The sequence below is a fragment of the Bacillus rossius genome, chromosome 1 (genome assembly GCF_032445375.1).
Source record: "Bacillus rossius redtenbacheri isolate Brsri chromosome 1, Brsri_v3, whole genome shotgun sequence".
NCBI lineage: Eukaryota > Metazoa > Arthropoda > Insecta > Phasmatodea > Bacillidae > Bacillus > Bacillus rossius.
This window is the reverse complement of record NC_086330.1, coordinates 335,661,451-335,688,803: the sequence shown is the minus strand read 5'-3', so window position 1 is coordinate 335,688,803 and position 27,353 is coordinate 335,661,451. Positions and strand designations below refer to the sequence as shown.

The window sequence follows — 27,353 nt, the reverse complement described above, 5'->3', positions numbered from 1 at the left end:
CGCGAACAGCTTTTAGTATGACTGACAGATGTTACTAAGCCCGAATTCTTTGACAATAAAATCCACGAGAGTAAACAGGACTGTATGACTTAAACATTAAATAAAATTAGGAGTAAGTAGAGACCTGAATATTTAGCGTTTCAAAGAGAGACTGTAGTGCAAATACCACCATAATACACACGAACTGCGTTCTCACTGAACCACAGACATTTTTGACAAGTCTCGAAGGAAAATAAACCAATGAAAATGTTACAGAACCTTCTACATTATAAATACGCTTTTCACTGACTCACTGACTGACTCTGGAACGGTGTATGAATTCTGTTTTCATGCGCTTAAAGTGTAACGTTTAAATTGCTCTTTGATAACCTGTTCCTCCTAGCATTGCTGCCGAGTCAGTGGCGCAAAGATAATATGCGTGGTGGGCATAGAGTCATATTTTGACGAGGCCGATAGTTTCAGCATTTTGTTAGTGATAAAGCAACAATCCGTTGCTTGGTTTTCCACGTTTTGGCCGCGTTTATCTGTTGAATATAAATCAAGTTGTTGGCCTCCACTTGCAAACGTGAATCTACCAATCACTGTTGTGTCAATTTTCCAGCGTTAATGGTATGATTAAATTGATTGTGGATAGATGTTAATGTACAATTTAATTGTATCATGCTAATGCTGTTTCGAACTCTATTCAGTTGAGCACCTTCATATTAATCGCACTGCCATTACAGATGCCATCCTGGGGTATAGTGAGTGAATGTATTCCACAGCAAGGAAGATTATTGAATTACCAGAGACAATATAAACGCAATGTAGTTTTTCATGAGGTTCTTAATTAAAAACAAATTTTTGTAAAATATAATTTCCATCATTTCATATAGATATAATAATTTTCTTTGAACAAAATGATAAGAAATTTATTTTTTAGTAAATATTTCGCGTAAATTAAATTAGTCTATTATGTTCATCATTTTAGGTGCCCTACAACTGACTAGTAACCATATAACATACAATCCGACTGCAAGGCAAAATTTGGGAGCAACTAATGGAATTTATACTTCAACTTTTATGCGTTGAATGTGTGGAGTTAATTATTAGAGACCGGAAAAATTCGCGAATTCATTTCGCGATAGGCTAAAATGCAAATGATTATACCTCAGTGCTGCCTCTGCCATTGGCTCACAACTCACCTGGATGACTCTGTGCCAATGAGAAACACCCGACCAAAGCTTTATCGAATCACAGGCTGCTACGTTGGGACGTCTCACAAGATAGCAGCCAATGAGTGGGTGGCATTTTACCGAGTGTACGTAGAACGATGGAGTTCATCCTACAGGTCATTGAACCCGCGAATTTTTCCTGTCCCTTTTAATTATTGTAACAGAAAATAACGCGGATTTCGGAATAATAAATTTACAAGCTAATATGTCGATGAATATGAGAATTTAATTTTATCCAACCCTTTACACAGATGATGATGATTACTTTATAAGTAAGGGCAGGCATTTTTGCGAATAAATCTGAACGCCTATTAGTCTGCAACAATGTACTTATACCAGCGGTTTCTTCCATGTGATTGGCGGCCGTCTGCGAGAGAGACTTATTTGACCGAGCCACTCAGACGCGTTTGCTTTCGCAATGAATAGAGACCTGAAAAATTCACGGGTTCATTTCGCGATAGGCTAGAATCCAAGTGCATTTGCCTTTCTTGCTGCTTCAGTGATTGGGCCACAGTTTATCAGAAGGACTCTGGACCAATGAAAAACGTTAGACAGAAGAAGTATCGAATCACAAGCTTCCCAGTTAACATGTGTCACGAGTTAGTAGCCAATCAGCAAGTGTAATCTGCACAAGTACATAGAAGAACATGGAGTCTATCATAGAGGTCATTGAAAACGCGAATTTTTCCGGTCCCTAGCAATGAATTACTGCGATTGGAGTTGTAAAAATCGTCATTTACCTGAAAGAAAGATACCCAATCATGAAACACAGACGATGTTACAGTGTTTTTTAACTTTCAGCTAATCGAGGAATCTTTTCGTGAATTATGCATGCCCCTATTTTTAAGTTTTCTCGAGTTCGAGTTGTATTTCCCGTCATTTTGCGTAACATCACTGTCATCATTCATAACGCCTGTTTGTAAAAAGTTTTTAATATTTTTTCACTCCCATCAGTTAAAACAATCCCATTGCTATATCCAGTTAAACACAACAGCGGCTCAGGTATTTAACTAATTAATTCATGCATATAAAATCCGCAAAAACACCCCTCATCTAGGCAGAAATTAAATGTGGAAATACCAAGATACAGATTCTTTGAAGAATGGAACAGGAATAACAAGTGTAGGATAGTGCTCTCGGTATATATATATATATATATATATATATATATATATATGTATATATATACATGTATGTATATAATCCTTCTTTTACTTTTACATCCGACTAATGAATGCCAGATTAATATTTTTTCTTACAGGTACTCGTGCTTAAATGAAATTTGCATTGAAATTTATTTTTAACATTTTTCCAACTACCCGTGATTCCTTGTGGTTGAGTTGATGTAATGATATCCCAGAAATATGAACCACGAAAATTACGAAATGATGCCGTATTTTCGATATGGCTTTATGCCATTACACGAAGTGCAAACACAGAATTTTATTAGAGATAAAATATATTTAATTGTGTATTGTTTTCAGTTTATTAAAATGAATTATTAATGTAAACGATATCTGGCACCAGCACACTTGTTTAATTTGAGTTTTTTTTTTTTTTTTTAATTTTTGTTTGCTGCCCATTTGGTATCCATATGACATCATACGTGTTTTTAACCAAGGTATATATGTTCCTATCTTAGTTTCCAGTGCAAAACTTATGTTTTTAATTTTTATTCCAGTGATTTTAAGCATCCTATGTTCTTTTAAAATATCCTCGCCTTAATATATTTACTTTTCAGACAACCTCTGAGCGTCTTTTAATCGGAACAAAATCGTTTCTATGTTTTAAAAAAATAGTTCTACGGTAAAAAAAAATAATTTAACAGTTTTTCTAACACAAGTGTAATTTGTTTAAAATTTAAATAGGATTCCCTAGAACGAGAAACGATTGAAATATTGAAATAACTTAATTAATTTCATTGTCACACATCTTTTCTGTACATAAGCAACAGCAGAGTAATGTAACTGCCGAAAAAATAATTGTTTGACATGTAAATTAACATGAAAAACAAGTGTGAATATTTTTTTAACTAAAATTAGAATTTAAATTTTTAATAAATTTTAATATGAAAAAATAATAAACTAACTCTTTTTATATAATGGCCACCATTAAATATTTTTAAAAAATTATAAATAGTATACCACACTTTAGTACATTAACACACCCAACGGAGATGAAAGGATTGAACTTGACGTATCATAAAATCTTCTACTTCTAATTATTTATAAAAGAAAAATGGCACTTTAAATAGTTATGTAAGATAAAAACATTTATTTTCTCCATTGGCTTCAAATACAAACACAAACTAAAGCTATAACAAAATTGCACATAGTATAGGTAGAACTAAAAAAAAAACATTGGGTACAATGATCTCCAGGATAGCTTGCATAATACCTACTCTGCTTACTCGGCCAAATGTCACCTGTTGATTGGCTGCTGACTTGTCAGGCGTCTCGACTGGGTTTCCTGTAACGGATGCTTTTTTGGTTGATAACTCTCATTGGCCCAAATTATTATTACAGATAAACTGCGAGTCAGTAGCATTGTCGGCTCCAAATGTTGAACTGCATGCTTATGCTAAACTCACTGTCATACTTGGTACATACTTTATATTTTGTTAATAGGTAGAACATTAAAGAATTTAAATATTCTGTTGGTCCAAAACTTCACATGCTCAAGAGCTTAAACTTAAGTGTTCAAAATTCTATTACATTTTTCAATATAATCAAGTCTTGCAAAAATCTTAATGGTAAAATGCTTGACTAAGTTCTTTAACCAGTAGAAATATATGAAACTTTATTTTTTAACATTTTGAATAGCCGATATATTAAAAGTAATAATCGCATTTAATAATTATTCGAGCGTTGATAGAAACGTGATTCCAGAGAGTCTCTTGAAACGTTTTTGATGGTTTTTCGATACATCTCTCCCATCTTCGAGGAAATCGGGAACATTTTCCCGATAATTGTCTTGCGATGTAAGGAAAAAAAAATTCACTTTCCGTGATGGATGAATGGACGAGAAATTCGATAATTACGAAGACGATGAAACATCGTGCCAGTTCAACAAATTGAAATCATAATTTTCTTTTTTCCTGAAGTTTTAATAAATATTTCGAAGCGTAATCTTTTCGCAAAACGTTTGTGCTCTCTTTTTGTGCGTTCCGATGCGTAAAAGTATTTGATTGTCAAAGAAATTTTTCCCTTCGCAAATTTCGTACCAGGGAATTTCTCAGTTTGTTAAATAGAAACTAAGGCGCATTCATTCCTATTAATTTTTTTTTCTTTCAGAAGCGTGAATTTTTTCTCTCTCTTATCTGTAATCCATTCATTTTCATGTTTGAAAACCAAAAGTTTTTTTTGAAGGTTTAAACTAATATACAAAAAGGTAAAAGCCTATCATAAGCCTTAACATTTCCACTTCATGTAGCCTCAATTACATCTGAAAGATACACTGTTATAAATAACAATAAATTTCATGATTATTTTTATCTAAAAAAGAAAAAATTTCGAATTTTTTAAGATAATTTTTTTTTTTTTTTAATAAACGAAGGATTCTTCGTATTTCCGGAAACTGAAAGACTTCGAGTTATATGTTCTGTTGAAAACAGAACATTCATGTGCGTGAAAGGAGGAGTGCTATATTTTTCTGTAGGAGTAACAAAAATTTTATAGGTTTTGGATAGTTAATGCTTCCACATAATTCTTAGGAGTTAATGATCAAAGTATATAAATTCACTTCATGTAATTTTACGAAACTTATAAAGATCTGTAACGGCTGTTCTTCCACGCCGTTGTCACGTTCTGGTCACTGTGCCTCAACACAATGCTACCGCCCCTGGCTTGCCGCCCGCCCCCAACTTCACTGTGGAAAGGGAAGGGGGTGTACTAGTTATCGGGAGCTACCGAGACGAACGAAATCATAGATGCACGGCGCGTTTCCAACCCCTTTATTCACTTCACTACCGTACAGTGAGCATCGCGTGTGTCGTACCACTGTGGGTACACCGCGCGTTCTCCTCTCTCGGCTCTCTCCTCCACACTCTCCTCCACACTCTCTCCACAAGGACCCACCTCCCCCGCCACTTCGCCGACGCCACAGTTCTGCGTCGCCAGCCAATGGCGTGCAGGGACCTACCGGACGGGGCTTCACAAACGAACCACTAGGTCCACACAAGACCTTACAGATCCTTGGATTATTTTTTTTTTAAATTGAAGGCCAACATTATTATTTAACAGAGACCTTGTTAAGACTCCGTACGCTTATAGGTAATGTACATGATTGCGTGGCTTAAGTCGATCGGAAATGTGCAGAATTTAACTTACTAATTGTAAGTTATATTTTGGACTCCAAATTGAGGCAATAGTTACGCCTATATAACAGCAAATTACCAGAAAGGAAATTTTGCACAAAAGATAAGTGATTTTAATGTTCACTTAATAATTCTGGAACGACGAGTTTACAGCAACAAATATAAAAGTATAACAACCATTTGTTTTCAGCCATCTAGACCAACAAACATTAGTTAAACAAATCAATGCCCTTTTTGTATAATTTTATGAAATTCGTGCTATGTTTTGTTCTTGTAATTAACAGCTTGATTAAAGATGTTATTTTAGATAAAAGTCTTGTAGGTTACACTGTTGTCATAAGAAACCTCAATAACGAACAAAAAATAAATATACAAAAAATATGATCATACAAACACATAGAAAACAAGCCAAAATCAGCCGATGTAAAAAAATTAAAAACATAAACCGCAAAGAAAATATCCTTGAAAGGAATTATTTAAAAAATTATAACTTAACTTTCGGACACAGTTGGCTAACAACGATGAGGCAGTAACAACAAGGACAGTACATAAAGACCACACTGGACAAAAGCGACAAACAGAGAACCCAACGATGATATTAAATAGATCATGTGGGCAGCAAAAGGACAGCAAAGACAGTTTGTGCCTGAGGACAGGAAAAGATCTCATTTCCCGAAACTGTTGTCTTAGGACGCCTACTGTGTTCATCTGTGCTGTCACCGTTGCTGTCTCCGTAATATTTGTTTTGTCACATCAATAGGTTCGCCTGTGCTTTCTATGTGCTCTAATGCATTAAGGTTGCAAATAAAAAAAAATTAAGATTAACTCAAACGTTCAACTAAAGTCCCACCTGGGCTAGTGCAGATTTACTTTATTTTGCATTTCAAAGTCAACGATAGCAGAGTTTAATTTACGGGCATGCCAAATGTATAAATACATTTTTGTTAATGTTTCACAAGTTCAATTGATATTATACATTACCCGGTATGTATAGTAATTTTCCTAAGACTAACTTTTCCCTTAAATAAATATTTAAAAGATAATACATGTCTATGAAGAAAATATCTTAACAATTTTAAATTTTTATTACTCTCAATTCAACAATTTCTTGATGTCACTGCTGCACACTGTGAAAGGTAATTTGTAAATAGTATATTATAATTGTTAGCACCAACTCATATATAAATGGATATCAGCAAAAAAAAATTAAAAAAATCATGAAACACAATTAATTAAGTTTATTTTAAAAGTTGGAAGTGAAATTCTGCATCGTAAACAGTATTTGTGACCAAGGATACTTTACATCATTAGCGTCCAACGATGTGCCTGAAGTGCCTAACAAAAACAAACACCTAATTAATAATTATTGTAATTACGTCAACGTTGCAAAAATAATATCGCACGTGCGTGCTGCATTACTAGTTGAAGTATACTTTAAAAAGTTTAATTTTAGAAAGATTTCTCAATACAGTTTAAATGTTTCTCTGGTTAAAGATTTTTGTTCCTGCGATAATTTTATTTCGTGGCGTCTCCCTTGGGTATTAGCGGATCATTCAGTTGATTTCACTTTGTTTGGCAGGCAATTTAAACTCCAATACCGTAAGTAACTGAAAAGAAGGGGGATAAAAACCAACCAACTTCATTATTTTTTAAGTGCTAACATTACATTTTTTTAAACCAGAAATTGTAAACAAGCTGTCTCATATTGCACAGTAGCAGAAAATTGTCTTGTAATTTTTTTCCCAGTATACTTTTAACGTAAAAATTTATATTTTCATTAGCACGAAAATTAAGATGAAATTTAAATTTAGTATTAGGAGTGAGTTGGCGCACGTGTTACACTAGACATGCATTATTGAGGTCACGGGTTTCAATTCCGTTTCAAGTATGTCGATTTCGGTTTTTCAAATGTTTGCCCGGAAGTAACTCCACGTGTACGCATAAATGTGGTTATTTACTTTAACTCAGGCCATAGCCGGTTCCTAACATTTAGGGACTTGGAAATTTCGCGGATACGTTCGGTCACCAGTTAAAACTGCAAACGTCTTTTTTACCTTAGCATTGCTTTGCTCATTGGCTCATAATTGTTGAGCCTCTCCCCTACGTAACTGTGGGCCAGTCAGCTACCAGTAGCTAGCAGTAGTGAGAACGAATCACACCGACACACGAAAAATAAGTATGGGTTCAGCATAAGAAACCATCTAATAGGGTATCATATGACGTTACACTATATATATATATATATGTGTGTGTGAAAATTTAGCCTGACACCAAAATGAATCCGCGAAATTTGCAAGTCTCTAATAATATCACTGTTCTGTGTCGTGTATCATCGTCCCTGCTGACTTCGCTGTCGTTAAAAAAATTAACATAAAATTAATATTTCTACAAATTATTTTTATTAATTAAAATTTCATTTAATAATCTTGTTGGTGAACAGTTAAAAACTAAGCCTGCACGAAATATTGTTTTCTTTAAATGAATAAATCAATGTCCATTTATGCATATTTTAACGAAATTGTAAAACGAATAAGTGAAATTATTTTTAATTACTAAATATTATAAAAATACATACTCAAAATTTTAAAATTTTTAAACGTTTAAATTTAAACACGTTCTTTAAATTTACAAAAAACTGCATTAATTAATAATTAAATAATTTTACCTATTGGTTGAATCATGATTGTCTCAAAATTTATTTCTATGCCACTGACTTAATGAGAACCTCTCAATTGAAAAATTATCTTATCTTGCAGACCAAGACAAGACATGTCTCAAGTGAGAAGCCAATGAGCTGATGCCATTCTCCGAACACGCAGAGAAATTAAGAAATTATCTTAGAAGTAGCCGAATCAGAAACAATTTCCATCCCTTACGTACAAACTTCAAAACAGAGAAAAAAATCCCTTTGAAAATACTTAAGGTTAGGAACTTGCATTATAATTCTTTCAAACTTTTCCGGAATTGTCGGAAGAAATATCTAATAATTTTGCATTCAAATTACTTCGTGGGGAATGAACCCGTCTGAATGTTTGATACGCTCCTTTATTTGCAAGATTGATTTTGTTGCTCCAAGCGAGGGCTCCAACCAGATTACCTAGTTGGTACTTAGAAATAAGCCTCAAATAAATACATTCGGTTGTAAAACCAAAATGTCAATACTGTCTACGTTAGAATTTACGAGTTGCTCTGTAGTTTAAGAAGAAGAAAGAGCGATCTTTACCAAAACTGTGTTGCTACAGTCACAGTTATTTTGAGGATTAATAAATTGGTTAGTAAATTAGACTTAAACATATGTTTGCCTTGCGTTAATGATTGGACCACAGTGCTCTAGATGACCCCAAGGGTAAGTGGTTGCCCAAACACGTGTAATCCACCAAAGTACGTGACATCTTTATAGACGAATGAGCACTTTAAAATTGATTTTTAACACGTACGCAAGTTGAGTCTAACCTGGAGTGGAATGAAGTCACCAACCAGCGTAACTTTGCGTATGGCTATGGTTTGAGGGGGGGGGGGGGGATGTGAGCGATTCTTTCAGCACTCGCCAGAGATGTGTAACATATAGCCTTGGTAACGAGTAAATTCATGTGTTTTCATGTTGCAAATACAATAATTATGATACGAGACTCGGGCACGCAATCTAATACAGAATAAATTTAAGATAATGCCAAGCAAGATACATGAACGCAAATTGCGTTTTAAAATACATTTCTTAACGGGAATCAAACGTAGTTACACCACCCGCCACTATATATTTTGTTGCCGGAGCAGCTACGTCGAATACAGAATTATTTGAATAGCAGAGATAAATTTTTAAATATGTAAACAAATGGCTCCGATAAAAGTGAAAATAACTTTAAAAGATAATAATAAACCCTGGATTTGTACCCTTTTTATTAAATTACTTCCCCTCTTGTTAACATTCGTTAAACGGTTATCACTATAAAAGTTTCCATCTGTATTTGTGAACTTTTGGTTCGAGCATTACACCACAGATGGCGAAATTACTCCCACAAAATAAGAAATAAAATTCCACACATGGTTCAATGACCTCTAGGTTAGCCTACTTGGACAAATGACACCAGTTCGTAGGCTGCTGACTTGTGAAACGTCTCTTCTGGGCAACCAGTTAATAGATGCGTCTTTGGTCGATGGGTTTTCATTGGCCCACAGTGCCTGGTAAATGTGAACCAATGGCATAGATACAATAATTCTAACTCCAGCATATCATGAACTGAATCCGCAAATTTTCCCGTGCATATCAAAGCATGAATATATTTGTACGAACGAATTAATAAAAAAGCTAGAGCCAACATCTGGTAAGTATACAATGGGATACGGCAATAGGTGATGATCTGGGGTGTACATAAAAAATATCCCAGTTTCAGTAGTATATTATAATACTGTTACGATTTACCGCGGGTTCGTAAAGGATAGCCCAATTAAAGATTTTACTACACTGCGCAGTTTTATTGATGGCCACTACTTATGTCACTTAAAATTAATCTTATAAAATTGCCAAATAATCAATTGCACTGAAAAAAAATTTTGCTTCACCAGTCACTCGTTTCTAACAATCCACACACCTCGCTGGGCTGCACCTCTGACTCAACTTTCGCCGCAGCGCCCCTCGTGGATCTCAGCCGCGGGACTCCGTCACCGCACTCCGCCGCCGCCGACGCACTTGCCTTCGCCGAGGATCCACTCGATGCCTCACTCGGAACTTCGCTCGGGACTCCGCCGCGCCCGCGACATTATCGCCCGGAAAATTCGCCGTGGGAAAACTTCCGACTCCACTCACTCACTCACTCCCTGCCCTGGAACCTTCGTCCAAGGACTTCGCCACTCTGCCGCACCCGCGGCACTATCGCCCCGGAAGCTCCGCCGCGGGAGATCTCGCGCCTGAACTCTGAACTGACTCTCTTTTCTGAGGCCGACGTCCTCTTTTTATGTATCAGCCGCCATTTCTGTAACTCACGAGCGCGGCTGGGGCCAGTCGCGTCATTGCGCGCCGACACGACGGCAGAAATCTCTCGAAACACATGTCATTGGCTCGCGTAGCAAGTCATTAAGTAGCGGATGAACGTAGACACGATCTTATGTAAAACATAAAAGAAAAAAAATTCGCATGGTGTTGTGAGGTGAACGTGCAGGCTAGCGGAAAAGAGCTCTGTCGTCTCGACCATCGGCGTATGATTTTGCCACACGGGGTATCACAATTAAACTTTACGAAACGCACGTTGAACTGAAATTACAGATTATATCTTAGCAAATTGCAAGAATACAAAAAAAACTTGACGTTCAGGGTTCGCAATTTTGCGTAGGTGGCGCTGCAAGCGAAAAAAAGAAGCAACAAAGCAGTAATCACGCATGCGTTTAAAAAATCTGTTTGAGTTACTCTTTCATTGTGATCTTTAACCAACACTCAACAACACATAGAGATGATACTATTAAAATGTATAACTGATACATTTTTATGGACGCGATTTGAAAAACTGCTCAATACATCAGAGTCGCATCTGTTTACAAAAGTAATTTGAGAGAGGAATAAATAGTTCTGATACAGTCTTTCATTTTTAAACTGTAATTTTATGAAGAGTGAAAATGGATAAATCGCTTGTTTTCAGAAGAATTTTTAGGAATAAAATACCCCCGTTGACTCTTGAAAGCACTCAAGAGACTTGCATTAAACATTAATATTCATTTCTACGCCATATAATGTTATGGTTACCGCTCAGTTCTCATAGTTGCTTAATGCACGAGAAGACTGCGCGCCAGTTCAGAGGCGACGCCGCGCTAGAAGCACCAGCGAGCGTCGCTTTTATCATCCCGCTTCACTAACACAGATGCAGCCATAACATGGCGGGAAACTAAAATCACTTGGCATTCATGTGAGTTGAGTGTGCAGGAAAGTGCACTCAATACTAAAACCGTATTACTTGGGTGTTACTTTGCCGCTTTTTTTGCGGGAAAAACGCATCCTAAAGTCTTCTCTCGCCAGAATAAAATATGTTAGTCTAATATATATGGCTTTAAGCCGCATGGTCATGCATAAAGGCTTAAAGACAACGGGTCCTTTGAGATTATAAGAATATATTGGGCTCCTAGTTACCTTTGTAGCAAATCAGTGCTCTGGCCACATGAACCGAGGAGCTTACATATAATATTGTATATTATATGGCAACTTATGTTAAATTACGTAAATAAAAATTACCATTATATTGCCTACTTATCATCCCTAGATTTATTTTGCATTATAGTCTGTTTTTTTAGTTCAAAACAGTTCTAATGTTAATCTATAGTAGTAGGCATACGTGGCACATACATTCTTTAGTTTTTTACAGGAATTATTATTTTTGACGGAAACTGGTTATTTTTATCTATAGAGTATAATTCAAACCAATGATCTTACGTAATATTTAATTGGCTTTCATGGACGAATCATTAAGAGCACAGGTAAGTATTGAACTATAAATAAAGAGAAATATGTTTTTATTTAGCTTATTTAGCCATATATATATATATATATATATATATATATATATATATATATATATTGGAAAATATAACGACCAAGTTCTGTAGCAAGTGAATGTAAGAAAATATCGCAAAGTTTTCCTCGAATAGTAGGTATCAGAAATATCTCGGAAAACCAAGATTAGAAAGGCTTTATCCGGCTGCGAATAAGGAACTACATTTCTTGACAATCTGCTAAGGTAACCGTGCAAGTTTTGTACCAGTTATAAAGAGTAACTTTTCTCTCTTGTCTTGGTTCTGCTTTGTAAGTGGCATTAGTAAAACTCTAAAGAGGCATTTCCTTTAGCGCTATTCTTTAAGAATTTTAGCTATCACTGCAGTCCGTGTATAAATTTAGTGATAAATTTATAACTGTTTACTTCGTGTTTACTTATTGCCAAACAAATAAACTATATTGATTATTTTTTTAAAAAAAACCCTGCGCATTAATAAATAAATTTTCAGAATTTTATTCAGGCAATTTAAAAGCACCAAATAATCGCTGATCAAAAATAACTAGTAGCTATTTTTTTTTTAAATTTAGTTAAGTTTCATAAATACATTTTGGTTCTATGTCTCATTAATAAGAAAATTAGTAGTGGACAAACAGTTTACAAGTCAAGGATATTAGGACATAAACAGATCATAACCTATTCAGAGAAACATTTTGATGGGAAAAAATTAAACAGTTCAAATAAAGACTGATAACGTGTGTTTAGAACCATGGTTCTCTCAAATGCGTGTCTAATATTTAACTGTTGTGTCAATTACTAAGATATTTATTTCTAAAATTCTCCGTAGATGCCGACATGTCATTATCGAAAAAAAATAAATGTATATGGAAAGTTAAGTGAGGTTTAGCGTACATGCTATTTTACAAAATTTTGCTCAATGTGCTAAATTTGACCAGCTTTAGGTAAGTGCTCCAAAAGGCAATTTCCATATTCATGCAACAAAAATTATAATAAAATGAATGTAATTAGAAGTTATACTAATTTAGTTGATATTATATATATTCTACCTGATCTGGCGTAGCGTTTCTACGGATTGAAATAAAATCAATTAAAACACAGATGTAGTAATACTCTGCACGGCCGAGAAATTTGCGGCTTTCTGCTCAACGCGTGGAAATTTCGCATCGCTAACCAGAAACAATCCCAGGTTCAAAATGAAACAGCTGCAATCCCATCCATTACGTGTAATGGGTTTTTAATTGCTGATAACCCCGTGAACGCAATTTGCAGTGCAAATATTCCAGGCTGTGTAATTCGTGATTTAAAATATCAACGCAACACTCATTTTACTGTTTCTAGAATTTAAAAGGATTATTATTTCAATTTTTTAAAATAAATAACCACTTAAAAGCTCGAGATGTGCAATTTAAAAACTATACGTTAAAATATTTGCATTCTGCATGAAATATAAAAGTGAATGTCAAAAAGATAACAAAAAATTAGTCGCTTAAATATGTAGCCTATGTAAATACGTCTCGCCATATTTATTGCAACTCGCATACATTTGTTTAAGTTGCACATTAAATTATTCCTTGTTCGATAAGCACAGAGACGTATTCTCTCTCTCTCCCTCTCTCTGGCTCTCATTGCACAACGGCAACAAATTACATTTGACATAATATTGGTAGAAACTTAAAAACTATGTATGGCACTTAATTCACTAGAGACAAACATTCAATTTTGAAAAATACGGCAGCATTGTATAAATATATATCTAACTCTATGGATGTTTAAAAATAGAAACCTTCAGCCTAAAATACTCTTCGAAAGTGAAACTTTAAGGGTGCCAGAAATGTTTCGTTGACCATCCAAATGGTTTCAAAGATCCACTTTCGTGAAAGAACGAGTCGCTCATATCCTTTAATGCCTCTTTGTAGCCTATTAAGGGTTGCGGCACTACCTTTTAGAAAAAATGTAACGCTAGCCATTTGCTTAGCCAGGCATGTTTATTTTTTAGTCTCACGTGATTTAACTTGAACGTGCGATATTAAAAATCAACTGATAAAAGATTGTGAATGTAAACCGAACCATAGTGGTGGACAAAAACATTGTTTCTTTGCTAACACACTAGGACGTGTTTTCGTCGAAAAAAAGTATGATCCCTTGACGGATAGTTTCTTCCTGAATGCAGCCTTGAAACTAAAGGAGCCAATTCTTTTATGGCTGCGTCTATTCGGGACAAGTCGATATATGTGCTTGTTAACGCTTTACATTGTAAAGACGTAAACGCTTTTGAAAAGAAACAAATTCGGTTACTATTTAATGACAATGGATATGGACATGGAAACACGTACGATAAAATATTTTCTAACCTTGAATTAAATTCATTTTACAAAGCAAACATTTTTAGCAACTTACAGAATATTTTTTTTTTACTTCATGAATAGAATGCATCTTAAGGATGCATTCACAGAGGATTTGCTGTGTTAGTTTTCATGATCTGGGACATTACCAAGTCCAGGTATCACATTTCGGAGAAAATTTTAAGTTTTTGAACGCTGCAATTTAAATACCTGCTGATGACAACTAGCCATATATTATAAATTAGTTGCGGTACTCACTTTTGCAGGCGAAGATAGATTTTTTAACAAAGCTAGGTGTGGTACCTACTTGTTTTTGATTATTTAGTTTTACTGTAAACATTTTCCTGCATTCTACTTGGTATATGACTTCTTTATCTCAATGGGAACTTATTTAATAGATTTTTATCTTTTTATGCATCGTGGCATAGTAAGTTGGTCAATTTGGTAGTTTTTATTCGTTTATAGTTACAAGTGTTGCTAAATCTTAAGGAACCATACATTTTTTGAAAATTAAACATAAACAATTTCAATCTAAAAAGACGTAACTTTATAGCATCAAAATAATTTTGGAAATCAACTTGATTTTTCAAGTTTATCTGTTACAAACATAAAAAAAAAACAATTTATCTCTTTTTAGAATTTAAGTATTAATTTATGAGACTTTTTAGAATACATCCATACTAAAATTTAAAAATTCCATAGAACATAGAAGTGAATGTGTACCGAAACAAGTTTAACATTGACTTATAATGTAAAAACGTACTATGGAAAATTACTTTTAAAAAGTAAATACATAAGCGTGAAACGACGTTGAAACAATAATGTTTTAATTGGGTTTGTTCAACGTACTTAAATAAAATATCAAAAAATTACCACACAACATAACGATTATAAAAAACAGCGTAGTTTTGATAGGTTCGGGATGTTTTTGTGTACAATAAATATTTGATGGTCTTGATAGCTCGTGTTAATGCTCGATAATTCTAACGTAAACATTGATGTATGAGAAGAAAGTTTGGAACCCAAGTGTTTTTAAGCCAACACAAACATTTATAATACAGTTTCTTTAAAGCCTTTCTTTAAGTAACCTTGAGACATGATAGCTTATTAAATTTGCATATAGTGTACACTTTTATATATATACAAATAACCCCCCGATGTACAGTTCTTACAAAGAGCATTAACAAACTTATTTAAATTATATTTTTGATAAAATATGTATGGATACAAAATAAAAAATCAAAGTCTTTCAAATATTTTCTTCCAATTCCCGGAGAATGTTGGATTATGATACTATCATGCTAGCTTGTACGGAGATAAAAAACCATTTGGTAATGTTATACATTTATGGTATATATTTAAATAGTAAATATGTTTAAGTAAATGGTTCGTTTTTGATACATCTGACATATAAAACGTATCTTTTTTAAATGGTAGGAATTTACGTAGCTATATGATACATGACAGGTCACAAGATGCATGAAGGGGCATAACCAGTACCTATTTCATTTCGGAAGTAAATATATTTGGGAATTGTCTGCCAAAGATTTATAATAGCTATTTATGATACGTTAAGACCACTTTTTTTATATACATAGCAGTCTAAAAAAAAGGTATTTTAGTTGCAGTGTGAGAAAAATAACGTAAATTACGAAAACAAAGTATTTTAAAATGTGGCTACAAATGCAAGCAAAATTTCTTCAACAGGATGACATATCGTGATATGTTCACTTTTTACGAATTCCCAGCAATGGTTATGGGGTCGTGGGTTCGATTCAAAAACCTCACCGTTATTTAAATTTGTGAGGGCCACTTCAATGCTGGTATGTTCGCTGAGCTATATTTTCGGTTGCTTTAAATTGCCTGGACCAAATTAAAATAGAAACATTATATTTGTATGTAGTGATTTTTTTTTTCAAAATCATTTATGGTTTCTTTGAAAGGTGTATAGAACAGGCATTAAAAACATTTTTATGGATATACGTCATAGCTGGTTTCCACTGTCTGTCATACATAAAAATAATGTTTAAGAAAGAGACAGAGACGTTAAATTGTGATATGGGAATGTGTTCCCGTGTTCATATAACTTGTCCATTATAGCAGTTATTTTATGTTGCCGTGAATACCAGCAAATAAAGTTTGTCACTAACCATGTTTTAAATCAAACTTCCCCATTGCAAGAATCATTCAAAGAACGTATTGTTACGATTTACCGCGGTTTCGTAAAGGATAGCCCAATTAAAGATTTTTATCACATACAGTTTTATTTATTGCCACTATTTACATTACTAGCTAATAATCTAAAAATGTCAATTAATCAATTGTACTTAAAAAATGTTGCTTCCTCCAGTCACTCGTTTCTCACAATCCACACACCTCGCTGGGCCGCAACTCTGGCGCAACTCTCACCGCAGCACCCCTCGTGGATCTCCGCCGCGGGACTTCGTCGCTGCACTCCGCCACCGCCGACGCACTTGCCTTCACCGAGATCCCACTCGACGCCTCGCTCGCAACTTCGCCCGGGACTCCGCCATGCCCGCGAAATATCGCCCGAAAACTCCACCGCGGGAAAACTCCCGACTTCACTCACTCACTCACTGCCCTGGAACCTTCGTTCAAGGACTTCGCCACTCTGCCGCACCCGCGGCACTATCGCCCTGTAAGCTCCGCTGCGGGAAGGCTCCTGCCTGAACTCTCTCTCTCTCTGAACTCCGACTCACTCCCTGCCCTGACGTGCTGGGGCATATATATAGGCCCCGGCGAAATTCCAGAACTCACGAGAGCGGCCGGGGCCAGTCGCGTCATTCCGAGCCGTCCCGACAGCAGAAATCTCTCAAAAAACACGTGTCGGAGGCTCGCGTAACTCCGCAGCTGGCAGGTTTCGGATTTCAAACTAACAGTTGGGCGCGGGGGGAGCGGAGGGCTGGAGGAAGATAAATCGGCGACCCAGGTGCACACAGCACATCTCATGTTACGGCGGCATGTGATGCAGCCCAGAAAGCACTGCACCTGCGCGTGACGTGGCCTTGCTAACGTTCGTAACAGTATTATAATGTTTTAAAGAATAGCGCTGAAGAAAATTATCTTTCTAGAGCTTCATTGCGTGGAGTTCCCAGTCGAGTTTAAACCTAGTTCACAACCGTGCGACCTTAAATCATACATTGGTGAAAATCACAGCATTTACACAGAATTTTCTGTCATCATAGTCTCAAAACAACTGAACTTCTGAGAAATTACGCTATTAGTACGACTTCCGAGTGGCGTGATCCGTTATAAACAAGTTAACAAGCACGTTGAAAAGATTATAATGTTTTCACTGTCTTACTATCTTATCACCATTTCAACATATTTAGTTTAAGTTCAATTAATCTTAGATAATAATATTTTCAAATTTACAAATATCTCTTTTTAATTAAAAGCCAGGGTTCTTCGTGAATTTAAGGAGGTTTTGGGTCTCACCATCGTGCTTTTTCAAATATCCCGATACTGTTTGCAATAAAGCTACCGTGTTGAGTTTTTTTTTTTCCTTTGGGTCAACATGGAAAAGGAATTAGCTTTGGCTTCTTGTCGCACTTGCGAACTTGTGTTATTATCATGATAGTTGTGGTCGCTCGCGTGAAATAATAAGTTATTTCCTCGCGGCGCTTACAGACTAGAGCTTGTTAGTAAACACGTAGTTCAAAAAAGATGTACAAGATCTGGGAGATGTTATTTACGCCTTCAAATATTAAAACAATTGGTTAATAGTTAAAAATTAGAAATCTAGCAAAACATCCAAAATTCCAAGATGGAAAGGGCGTAATTCCCCTTAAGGAGATCAGTGTTATCAAATTAAAAACTTTTGCTCTGGCTACGTCACTGGGCAATGTACTTCCAAAGTAGCGAAGGGCACGGAGACCCCTTGGATACCTACCGAGTGCTCGTAATTTAGAAAAAAAAACAAAGTTCCGATTTTTTATAACCCTAACCACTGGTCCTAGACTCTCCTCCCGTCCGCTGATGTCCCTACGCAACCGGAAGTCGCAGTAAATTTTCATCAGTTCAAAAGTTCTCAGAGATAGAACTTTCGGTTTACCTATCATTTTTCCACTTCTGTTCTGTCAACAGTAAACAACTTTAAGTTGCTTTGACAGTGTTATTTGGAAAATGGATACCACTGGTTGGCTACTTTTGAGAAAAGACGTATTTGAAGTAATTGACATGGCCCTTCTTTACAGTGGTATATTAACCAGTTTTGTAGCTTTCAGCGTTTAGTGATTGTTCATGAATTTAATACTGTCATTTTTTAAATTTTCTCTCTTTTATGTCTACTTAACAAAACTTACTGTTCTAGAAGAAAACCATATACTTAAGTCTACTGGTTAATGAAAATTTTAAGACGTCATTCATAGTGAATCACTTAATTTCCTCTAACCGACTTTATTCATTAAGGATTTTTTAAGCTCTTAAGAGTACTGTGACAACAATCGACCTCATGATGAAATAAATAATAATAAACCTGGGTTTTTAATGAAACTTTGTTATTTAAATTTTTAATAACTTTAATTTTTGTTTAATAATTTTAATTTTTAATAACATAGAAACGCGTTAAAGTATGTGTCCTATCATAAAGAATAATAAGAAACAATTTTATAAACAGTGTTATGTACACATATATAATGTTGGGGGGGGGGGGATGTTTCACTTAGTTTGGGTTAAAATAACATACTAAACTGTTTTTCTTTGTGTCTTCACCTGCACCTTCTTTTTTTGGGACAGATTCTCTAGGGAAGGTATTTTTGCTGTTTCAATGAAATTATAAGTAAATATTTAGTTAGTTAATAGCCACAGCAGCAATTTCATTAAATTACTCAAATGTACAAGAATTTTGGCAGTTCAAGGCTATCCCCAACTCCTACCGACCGATGAAGCCAGGAGAGACCAGGGTTCGAACCTTGATCCGGACATCCGGATTTCAGCCACTCCACGAAAACGCTGGGATTTGTTACTGTAGGCAACGGCCTACTTCTGTGTCGATATAACTGGTTTGTGTGTTCGTGTGCTACCGTCTGCCATGACCTCATCGACAAGACTTTAACGAACAGTTTTCCCAAACATTTTTACTTGTCAAACTCTGGGAAAGATGTGTCATTAAAACATGTATATAATCCTACGTATTAGCTGGCGTAAAAGTATAGTAATTAAACAATCTGTATTTATTAACCATTTACAACAACGTTTTCTGAGTAAGTTGAAATTTGAACGGACAATTTACAAAAAAAAAGAAAATTGTTATGTTTAAACCAGTAAACCATAGAGCAAATGAAAACATTTTGACTACACTCTTCATCAACATTGTAAAGCGGTTCATATTACAATTTTCAAAAATTCACTGTTAGAAAATTTAGCGTGCGTAACACGTTTCAGAGTTTCAGAAAGACTGGCTCAAACGAAACGGTAGCATAAGCATAGGTTTTTGACGTGACAACGTCTAATAAATCGATGAACGTCGGCTGCACGCACGAAAAAATGTCCCGTTACGCACATTGTCCCGTTACTCTGTGTCCCGTTACGCTCATTGTACGTTTGCGCCGCATCTATCTCTCTTCTATTCGATTGTAACAGCCATCGATTTGACTTTTTCCAGACACATTAAACTTGAAACACTCCCATTCGTTTCCTACTTTTCCTTTCATCATCCTATCCTTAACAGAATAACACAGATTGGAAGAAGTTAAATAGGAAACATGTATAAAAGTTATAGTTAAAATAATCTCTTCGTTAAAGTTATAAAACTTTCTTTGTATCCATACAAAATAGTGATATTTCAATAAAAATTATTAAATTTTATTCATAAAAGTATGCAATCATTTCATCAATGTTTTGTTATGACGTTGTCACGTTAAACTATCGTCCGTAAACCGACTTTACAGACAAACAATTTTTTTTAAAGTCCAAATTAAATGTGATAAATATATTCACTGAACGCGTGGACCCTTTTGGATTCACTACTCACCTGTCTTCCCCGCTGAGACTGATGACCGCATGAAACGGGAGCCCCCGGATGACACCTTCCTTTCTCTTGCTGCTGTTTGATCGACGGTGTCACAGCGACACGGGTGACACGAGATCCGCGATTTTCGCGTCGCCTCGCGCTAGGCGCGGCTTCTAAAGAAAAAAAATTATATATACCGTTCCCCGAAGACAACCTCAATCGATGCCACAACCCGGTGGAAGTTAGGGGGACGGGAGAGAGGAACCGCCTTTCGGGGAAAACTTCAACTTCCCCCCTCGGAAAGCGAAACTCAACCCCCTCGCTTCATTACGCCGGGTTTCTCGGGAAAACTTTTCCTCGCGGTCTCGCGAATTTCCCTTCGCCGGCGTTCCTCCGGCATGGCAGCTCACGGGACGACCATCGGTACCACGATCTCGCGAACAGCGCGTAGTTTCACTTCCTTCGTGCACCGAACCGATGGAAAAAAAAAAAATTGTCTTCACACTCAGTGACCGTTCAAATGATTAGAATGTTTGTTTCTACGTTCTTGTCTTTATTATCGCTATGCGTCTTGTACACACGTATGCTATTGTTCCTAATTCTACGTCCCTACTTTGCTAGCTTGCCTACGTTTGTTTTAAGTTGAAGTTCGGACGTTCCGAACGGAACCGCTAGGTTCGCGAAGAGCGCGGTTCGCTTCTGAAGGAAGCGTTAAGAGCACACCCCACACGGCGGCGAACTCGCGCCGATGGCTCGCCGGGACGGTATACCCCTCCAGGCGCCGCGAGCCCAACTCTCCCTCTCCCGAAGTAACCCGAGCGCCGAGGAGCCGAACGCGGCCGAAGGCGGGCGAGGCGAGCGACTGGACTGGATGCCGCCCGTCCGCGCGTCGCGAGCCCGGGGAACTCGGCGGCTCTGCGCGTGCGCGCGCCTTCCCACCACCCCTGCCGAGGAAGCCTGCGTTTCATTGACCCCTGGTCAGTCCTCCGAAATCTCCGGAGTTTTCCGCCTCGCTCGCGCAACTTCGCGGTAGAGTCATATTCCGAGAGCTTATACATTTTCTTGATTTTTTTTTATATTTTTTAATTGCTGTAATAACATATGACGCAATAACGTAAGCCGCAACGCGACAGAAAAAAAAAATATCGCGTTATTGTGAACACGTGGTTCTCATCCACGCGACGAATAGAAATATCTGACTAACGATAAAATGTTTCTTGCATTTACACAAATTATATTTTTTTTGCACATGCAGCAACATTTAATATCCTTAAAATCTTGTAGTTTTTTTTTTCATCGGCTTGTTTGAGGAAATAAAATGGTTAACTAAAATTTTACATTCAAATGGAATAATCATAATTCCTGAACACATTTCAGCGATTACGAAAGTAAATTTAGTAAACGAAACATTAAAAGTTGGGAAAAAAAGCCTTAAACAAAGCATCAGTTTAACCGACTCTAAAAAAAAAAATTAAAAAATAAAAAATTCTGACGTTCATGTCAGTAACGTCTCGCCCACAAACGCGATGGAAATAGAAAATATTTCTAATGGGGAAGTTTGTCACGTCTGCCAGTTATGTCGTGCTGACGTCATGGATATGTCGAACGTTATTGGTTTGAAAAATATTCACATCCAACAAATCACGACCATTTCGGTATTGTGACTCCAGCATTAACCTAGCAAACCTTTATTTTTTTTCTTTACGATGACATAGATGACCAAAAATACCCAACCGAGAAAAAAAAAATTCCTGCGTCGGGACACAGCGGCAAGTTTTAAACGGGAGTACGTCCATGGATCCATCACTAGAACTCATATCACTGTCAGTCATTTCTACACTAGTACTATGCCGCGGCCGAAAATTTTCAGTGATGCCTGCAACCAAACTAACTAGGCCGGACGACGTCCGCCATCTTAGCTTTCTTTCTCTCCCTGAAGAGTCCGGACCGTTAACTATTTTCTGCCAAAATTGTATAGTGCGTATGTCCAACATCTGCTCTTAAAGTAGATGAGTCACCCGGAACCGAATGTTCGAGAAATTTGCCTATTATTAATGGTAACCTGTTAGTATTCAAAAACTTTTCATTATGTCACATGCGTAAACCGTTACACTATATATGCGCAACTCCAATATACTAAACCCAGTTTATATTTTATAACGTTTCAAAATATACCATCTTTTCTCTACACTATAGACTTTTAATATGGTATCACGATTTATACGACGTATTCGCTTGAAGAAAAAAAAATTGGGAGAAATTTATTTATCTAAAACACATAACATAGGCAACACTTTTCTTTAACAACAGAATAAATATAATTATACATATTATAAGCTGCATAAACGTAGATTTTTTGGGTGTCTGATTCGGGCTCAATGAATATTTGGCTTTCCTCCAGGATCACGGCGCAGAGGGTTTGCGCACCTATTTACCCCTCATCCCTCCACTATTTACGCCGCGCACGCGATTTGACGGTGAGCGGGAACTTGAGGGATTCAAGGTCACTTCCTTGCACATGAAGTATTTTCTTTTAAATTTTCGAAATTAATTTTTTTGTGTTTACCGAGGTCATTTTAGACGGAAACACAACACACATAAAAAATCAATTGGGGATGAAATTGGCCAAGACATATTGAAAGAAATTTTCCTAGCATTTTCCTGGAATTTATTTAGGGTAACCATTGCAAACCGGAATCAGATCTCTTTCGGTTTATTAAGCCCTAGGTGAGGACATCTTTATTCAAATGTTATTCCTATTAAATGTGATTTATATTTGCCCACAATGGTCGAAAATGAAAAATATTAGACTGCCGTCGGTTCGGTAATCATCCAGTTCATTCAGTCCAGTGAAGGCGTTTATTAAATCATTAAATAGCGATACAGTTAAAATACAGCTTTACAGCACACAATAAGCATGGCACAACAAAATAAAAACCATTTATTGAACATTCGAAAATTTTTCCATGATTTAAAAATGTTATGCTTTAATGTAACATCAATTGAAATATAAAATTTTGCACCAATTTTCATAAGAAATACTCAGCATTATCTTAAAAAAAAGTATTTCATACACGCAAAAACAACCATAGTCATGTGTTTTACAAAATTACAATATATTTCTTGTATTATTACAAACTATTTCTTAGCAATTGGTTTCCCAAGGAATCTTTTGTTAAAGTAAAGAATTTATTTCTTCCTGTGTTCATATCAAGTTGGATAATTTGTGACCTAACTACAAATACAAGAAAGCTATGGGAATAAATTCTCAGGGAACTCACTCAAATGAAAGTAATTTCAAGAAAATGAATTAACCAAATGGGCATTTGAGGCACGAGCCTTAAAACACGTAAGTCATAAACTTACACGCGTTGACAAACAATAACAAAATTTTAAATGGACGTGTGTTGAAAAAGATCGCAGGCTTTCGCGGCCATTGTCTTAAGTTGCTTGGCTTCTGGTTTGTAGCTGCGTCCAAGGCGAATATATTACCGACGTTTCGGTCGAATTTGCAGTCACCATCATCAGGATATAGTTAATGATGGCGACTGCACCGTCGACCGAAACGTCGGTGATATATTCACCTTGGACGCAGTTACAACTTAGAAGCCAAGCAACTTATTTATGTGGTGCACAAATTTATCCAGAAAGACGTGTTTCAATACCTAATTCAATTTTTTTTATTTTATTTATAATTTTAATTTTGCAATTACATGCCTTCTTGCCGGACATTTTTGACGTTAAATATTCATTTCGTGTTATTGTTAGGTAACTGAATATTTCGCGATATAATTGGGCGACAGCATGTAATGAAAATGTTTGTACAGTCGAATGTCCCTTTTCATTGGGTCACAGGTTATTTGACATGCCTTGAGAGGGCTATAAACCAATGACTAGAGACCCGTGAATTTCGCGGATTCAATGACCTCCAGGATAGACTCCAATATCCTCTACAGACTCGGGCAAATGCCAAATGTTCATTGGCTGTTGACTTGTGAGTCGTCTCGACTGGGTGGCCTGTGATTCGACATTTCTATGAGTGAGGGTCTCTAATTGGCCCTCAGCCCTCTAGATTAACAGAGAACCAATGACAGAAGCAGCACTAAGGTATATTTATATGAATTTTAGCATTACACGAAATGAATCCGCGAAATTCACGAGTCTCTACCAATGACTAATACCTAGAGACCTGCAAAATTTGCGATTTCTATGGCCTTCAGGATAGACAGCACATACCCCTGTACACTCGGGCAAATAAAGGAATTTCATTGGCTGCCGACTTGTAAGTCGTCTCATCTGGTTTGTCTGTGATTCGATCCCTTCTTTGGTTGAGGGTTCATAACTGGTTGAGATTCGTCCAGATGAACAGTAAGCCAATAGCAAAATTATCTAAGAGGTATATGTGTTTGAATTCTACCCTATCACCGAATGAATCCGCGAATTTTGCAGGTCTCTACTAATACCTTTAAGAAGTCTGACCGCGAAGTGAAAAGGAAAATAAGAAAATGTGGCAGTGGCCTTAAATATGTACACGTGTGTAGTGTCTAGACTGGCACTAGAAAACAAGGAATATTTTGCAAGTCTTTAATGACTGGTAGTTGATACACGAGGTTATCTTTACAGAAAAATAATATAAAATATTCATATAAAAAGTACTGTACGAATAATATAGTGCAAAACAAAACAAAAAAAGTAACAATACCTAATAACCAATACAACCCCAGGTACTACTCCTGGACTCAATAAGCTATACAAATTCTAAAAAAAAAAAAAAAAAAAAAAAAAAAAAATTAAGCGTGTGTTTTATTACTCGCCAGAGATGTGTAGCATCTAACCTCGGTAACGAGCAAATTCATGTGTTCTCATGCAAATAAACTTATAATACGATACTCGGACACAAAATTTTGCGTAAATTTTTTAAAAATAAAGTCGAGCGTGATAAATATAAGAAAATTGTGTTTTTAACTAGATTTTCTGGACGCGAATCACACGCAGTTTGCGCTCTCGCCGCTAGAATGCGCTGCCAGAGAAACTACGTCGTATATCTAAATTTTAAACTACACAACAAAACGGCTCCGATAAAAATTAAAAAAAAAATAATAAAGGGCTAAAAAAATATTAACCCCCAGCTACGGAAATGACTTTTGAAAAGAAATATTTATTTAATGCTTCCCATCTTAAAATTCACTAAACAGATAATTCTATAAATTTTCCCTTTATATTTTGAACTTTGGATCGTGCCATCCGCCACAGATGGCAGCATCGTGGTTAAACATTTCCGTTCCATTCACGGAATTACTCCTAAGTACAAGAAGTCGTATTCCGAGAGCGAAGATGTCACACATGAAAAATTTAAAATTGCGACTCATATTTTCAGTTGGATGTTTCGCGGCGAAGATACCCACAGAGGACAAATCTTGCGAGGAGTATCCACGTAGCTGCACTTCTGAAGAAAGAATGCCATGTGCGCACTTGGCCGGTTGTTGCACGACCGCGCCCGGGACTGATTGATGCCACGGTTTATCCGCGCGCCTTGTGTACGAACTCTATCAGGCTGAAACCCTCCGCCATCTTGACGCGACGTAAAGCTGCGTGATTTATGCGAGTCCTTCCGCCGTCAAATGCCGAGTACAAAATTTTCTTTTCTTTTCGTCCCGCCATCAGATGGAAATCTTTTATCCCCAGGAAAAAATTTTTTTTTATGTAATATGATGCCTGAATTACTTTCGCAACGCTACGATTTTTATATATACATTTATTTCCCTTCTGTAAAGATAAATTTCAGGGGGAGACATTGGAATCTTAAGATGCCATATTGTTTTTTTGTGCCGTAGTAAATTGTCATCGTTCAATATTATAAATTTGCCTTCATCAAGGTAAATATCCCACATTAAGCCCGTAACATTGATTATATTGACAGTTTTATAATACTTGTCATTTACAATAACGAACTAAAAAAATAAATGCCAATGTCTTGAAAAGCTCGTCACTATTAACTTCAGGTATTCCATAGAATAACATACAAATATCAATTCCGGATGTTAAAAGATATAAATATGTGTAAAGGCAAAAAAAAATCTGCTGTAACCAACATAGCGTCTTTCGTTATGTATCTTTCTTCCATAAGTTAAGTCCCGTCTTCAGCATTTCCGTAAAAATATGAAGACTTGTACTACATGCTAGACAACTGTGAATTATTTCTAGAATAATGTCCCGAAGAAAAAAAATTAAAAATAAATGTTATTGATGTAAACGTATCTGTGGCTAAACTTTATACATGTTTTGTTTTATTTTCTATAGCCGTTATAGTTATTAATTAACATTTGTATGACCGTGCGTGATAGAGTTGCTTCATTAAACCAAACTAAATTGTGTGGGATTTAAGCAAATTAACTAAGAGACAAGAGCAATTTTTGCATTAAAAGGTGACGAAAAAATCAATGTATTGTAATGAGTAATTTATATTATACTCTTATATTGTAATATTTATATACTTTAACATAAAACACAATTTGTTTATTATATTGTGCAAATTACTAGATTAAATTATAAAAAATATCGAAAATATATATTATCGTTTTAAAATAAACATTTACTAAACGCATAAAACTCTTATTAATATAATTAACAAATATTTATACAACTTATACGGACTTTTTTGATTTTTTAAAATGTAATACTTAAAATAATCAACAAGTGTAAAGTCGTGTTTTAAAACTTAAATGTGGTTATCTAGTACCAAGTAATGCGTTTCTACATGGGAGAAGAATAAAATTCATAAGAGAAACGTATGGAAATAGATTAAAAGTTTAGTGTTCGATTGCCAGCTTTATATTTTGGCCACTCTTTGTGAGACTATTTTCAATGACTCTAAATTGATCAATATTTTGATTTTTGTAACAAACGGATTCAAAAAAAAAAATAACTTTCGACATAGCGCACAGGCGCAGGTAGATTTGAAAATACATCATTTCTTTTAGAAATATTGTTTAAACTTCTATAAACTTCTCGAAA

General features: G+C 35.9%; 1 protein-coding gene across 1 annotated transcript in view; it reads right to left on the bottom strand.

Annotated features, from left to right (window-relative positions):
- Positions 1-20,876, bottom strand: part of LOC134528148 (acid sphingomyelinase-like phosphodiesterase 3b) — a 270,302-nt gene extending 249,426 nt beyond the window's left edge. The window contains exon 1 of the mRNA XM_063361477.1: positions 20,361-20,876. The gene's annotated coding sequence lies outside the window, so the exon portion shown is untranslated. The remainder of the gene's footprint in view (positions 1-20,360) is intronic.
- Positions 20,877-27,353: the final 6,477 nt, after the last annotated feature.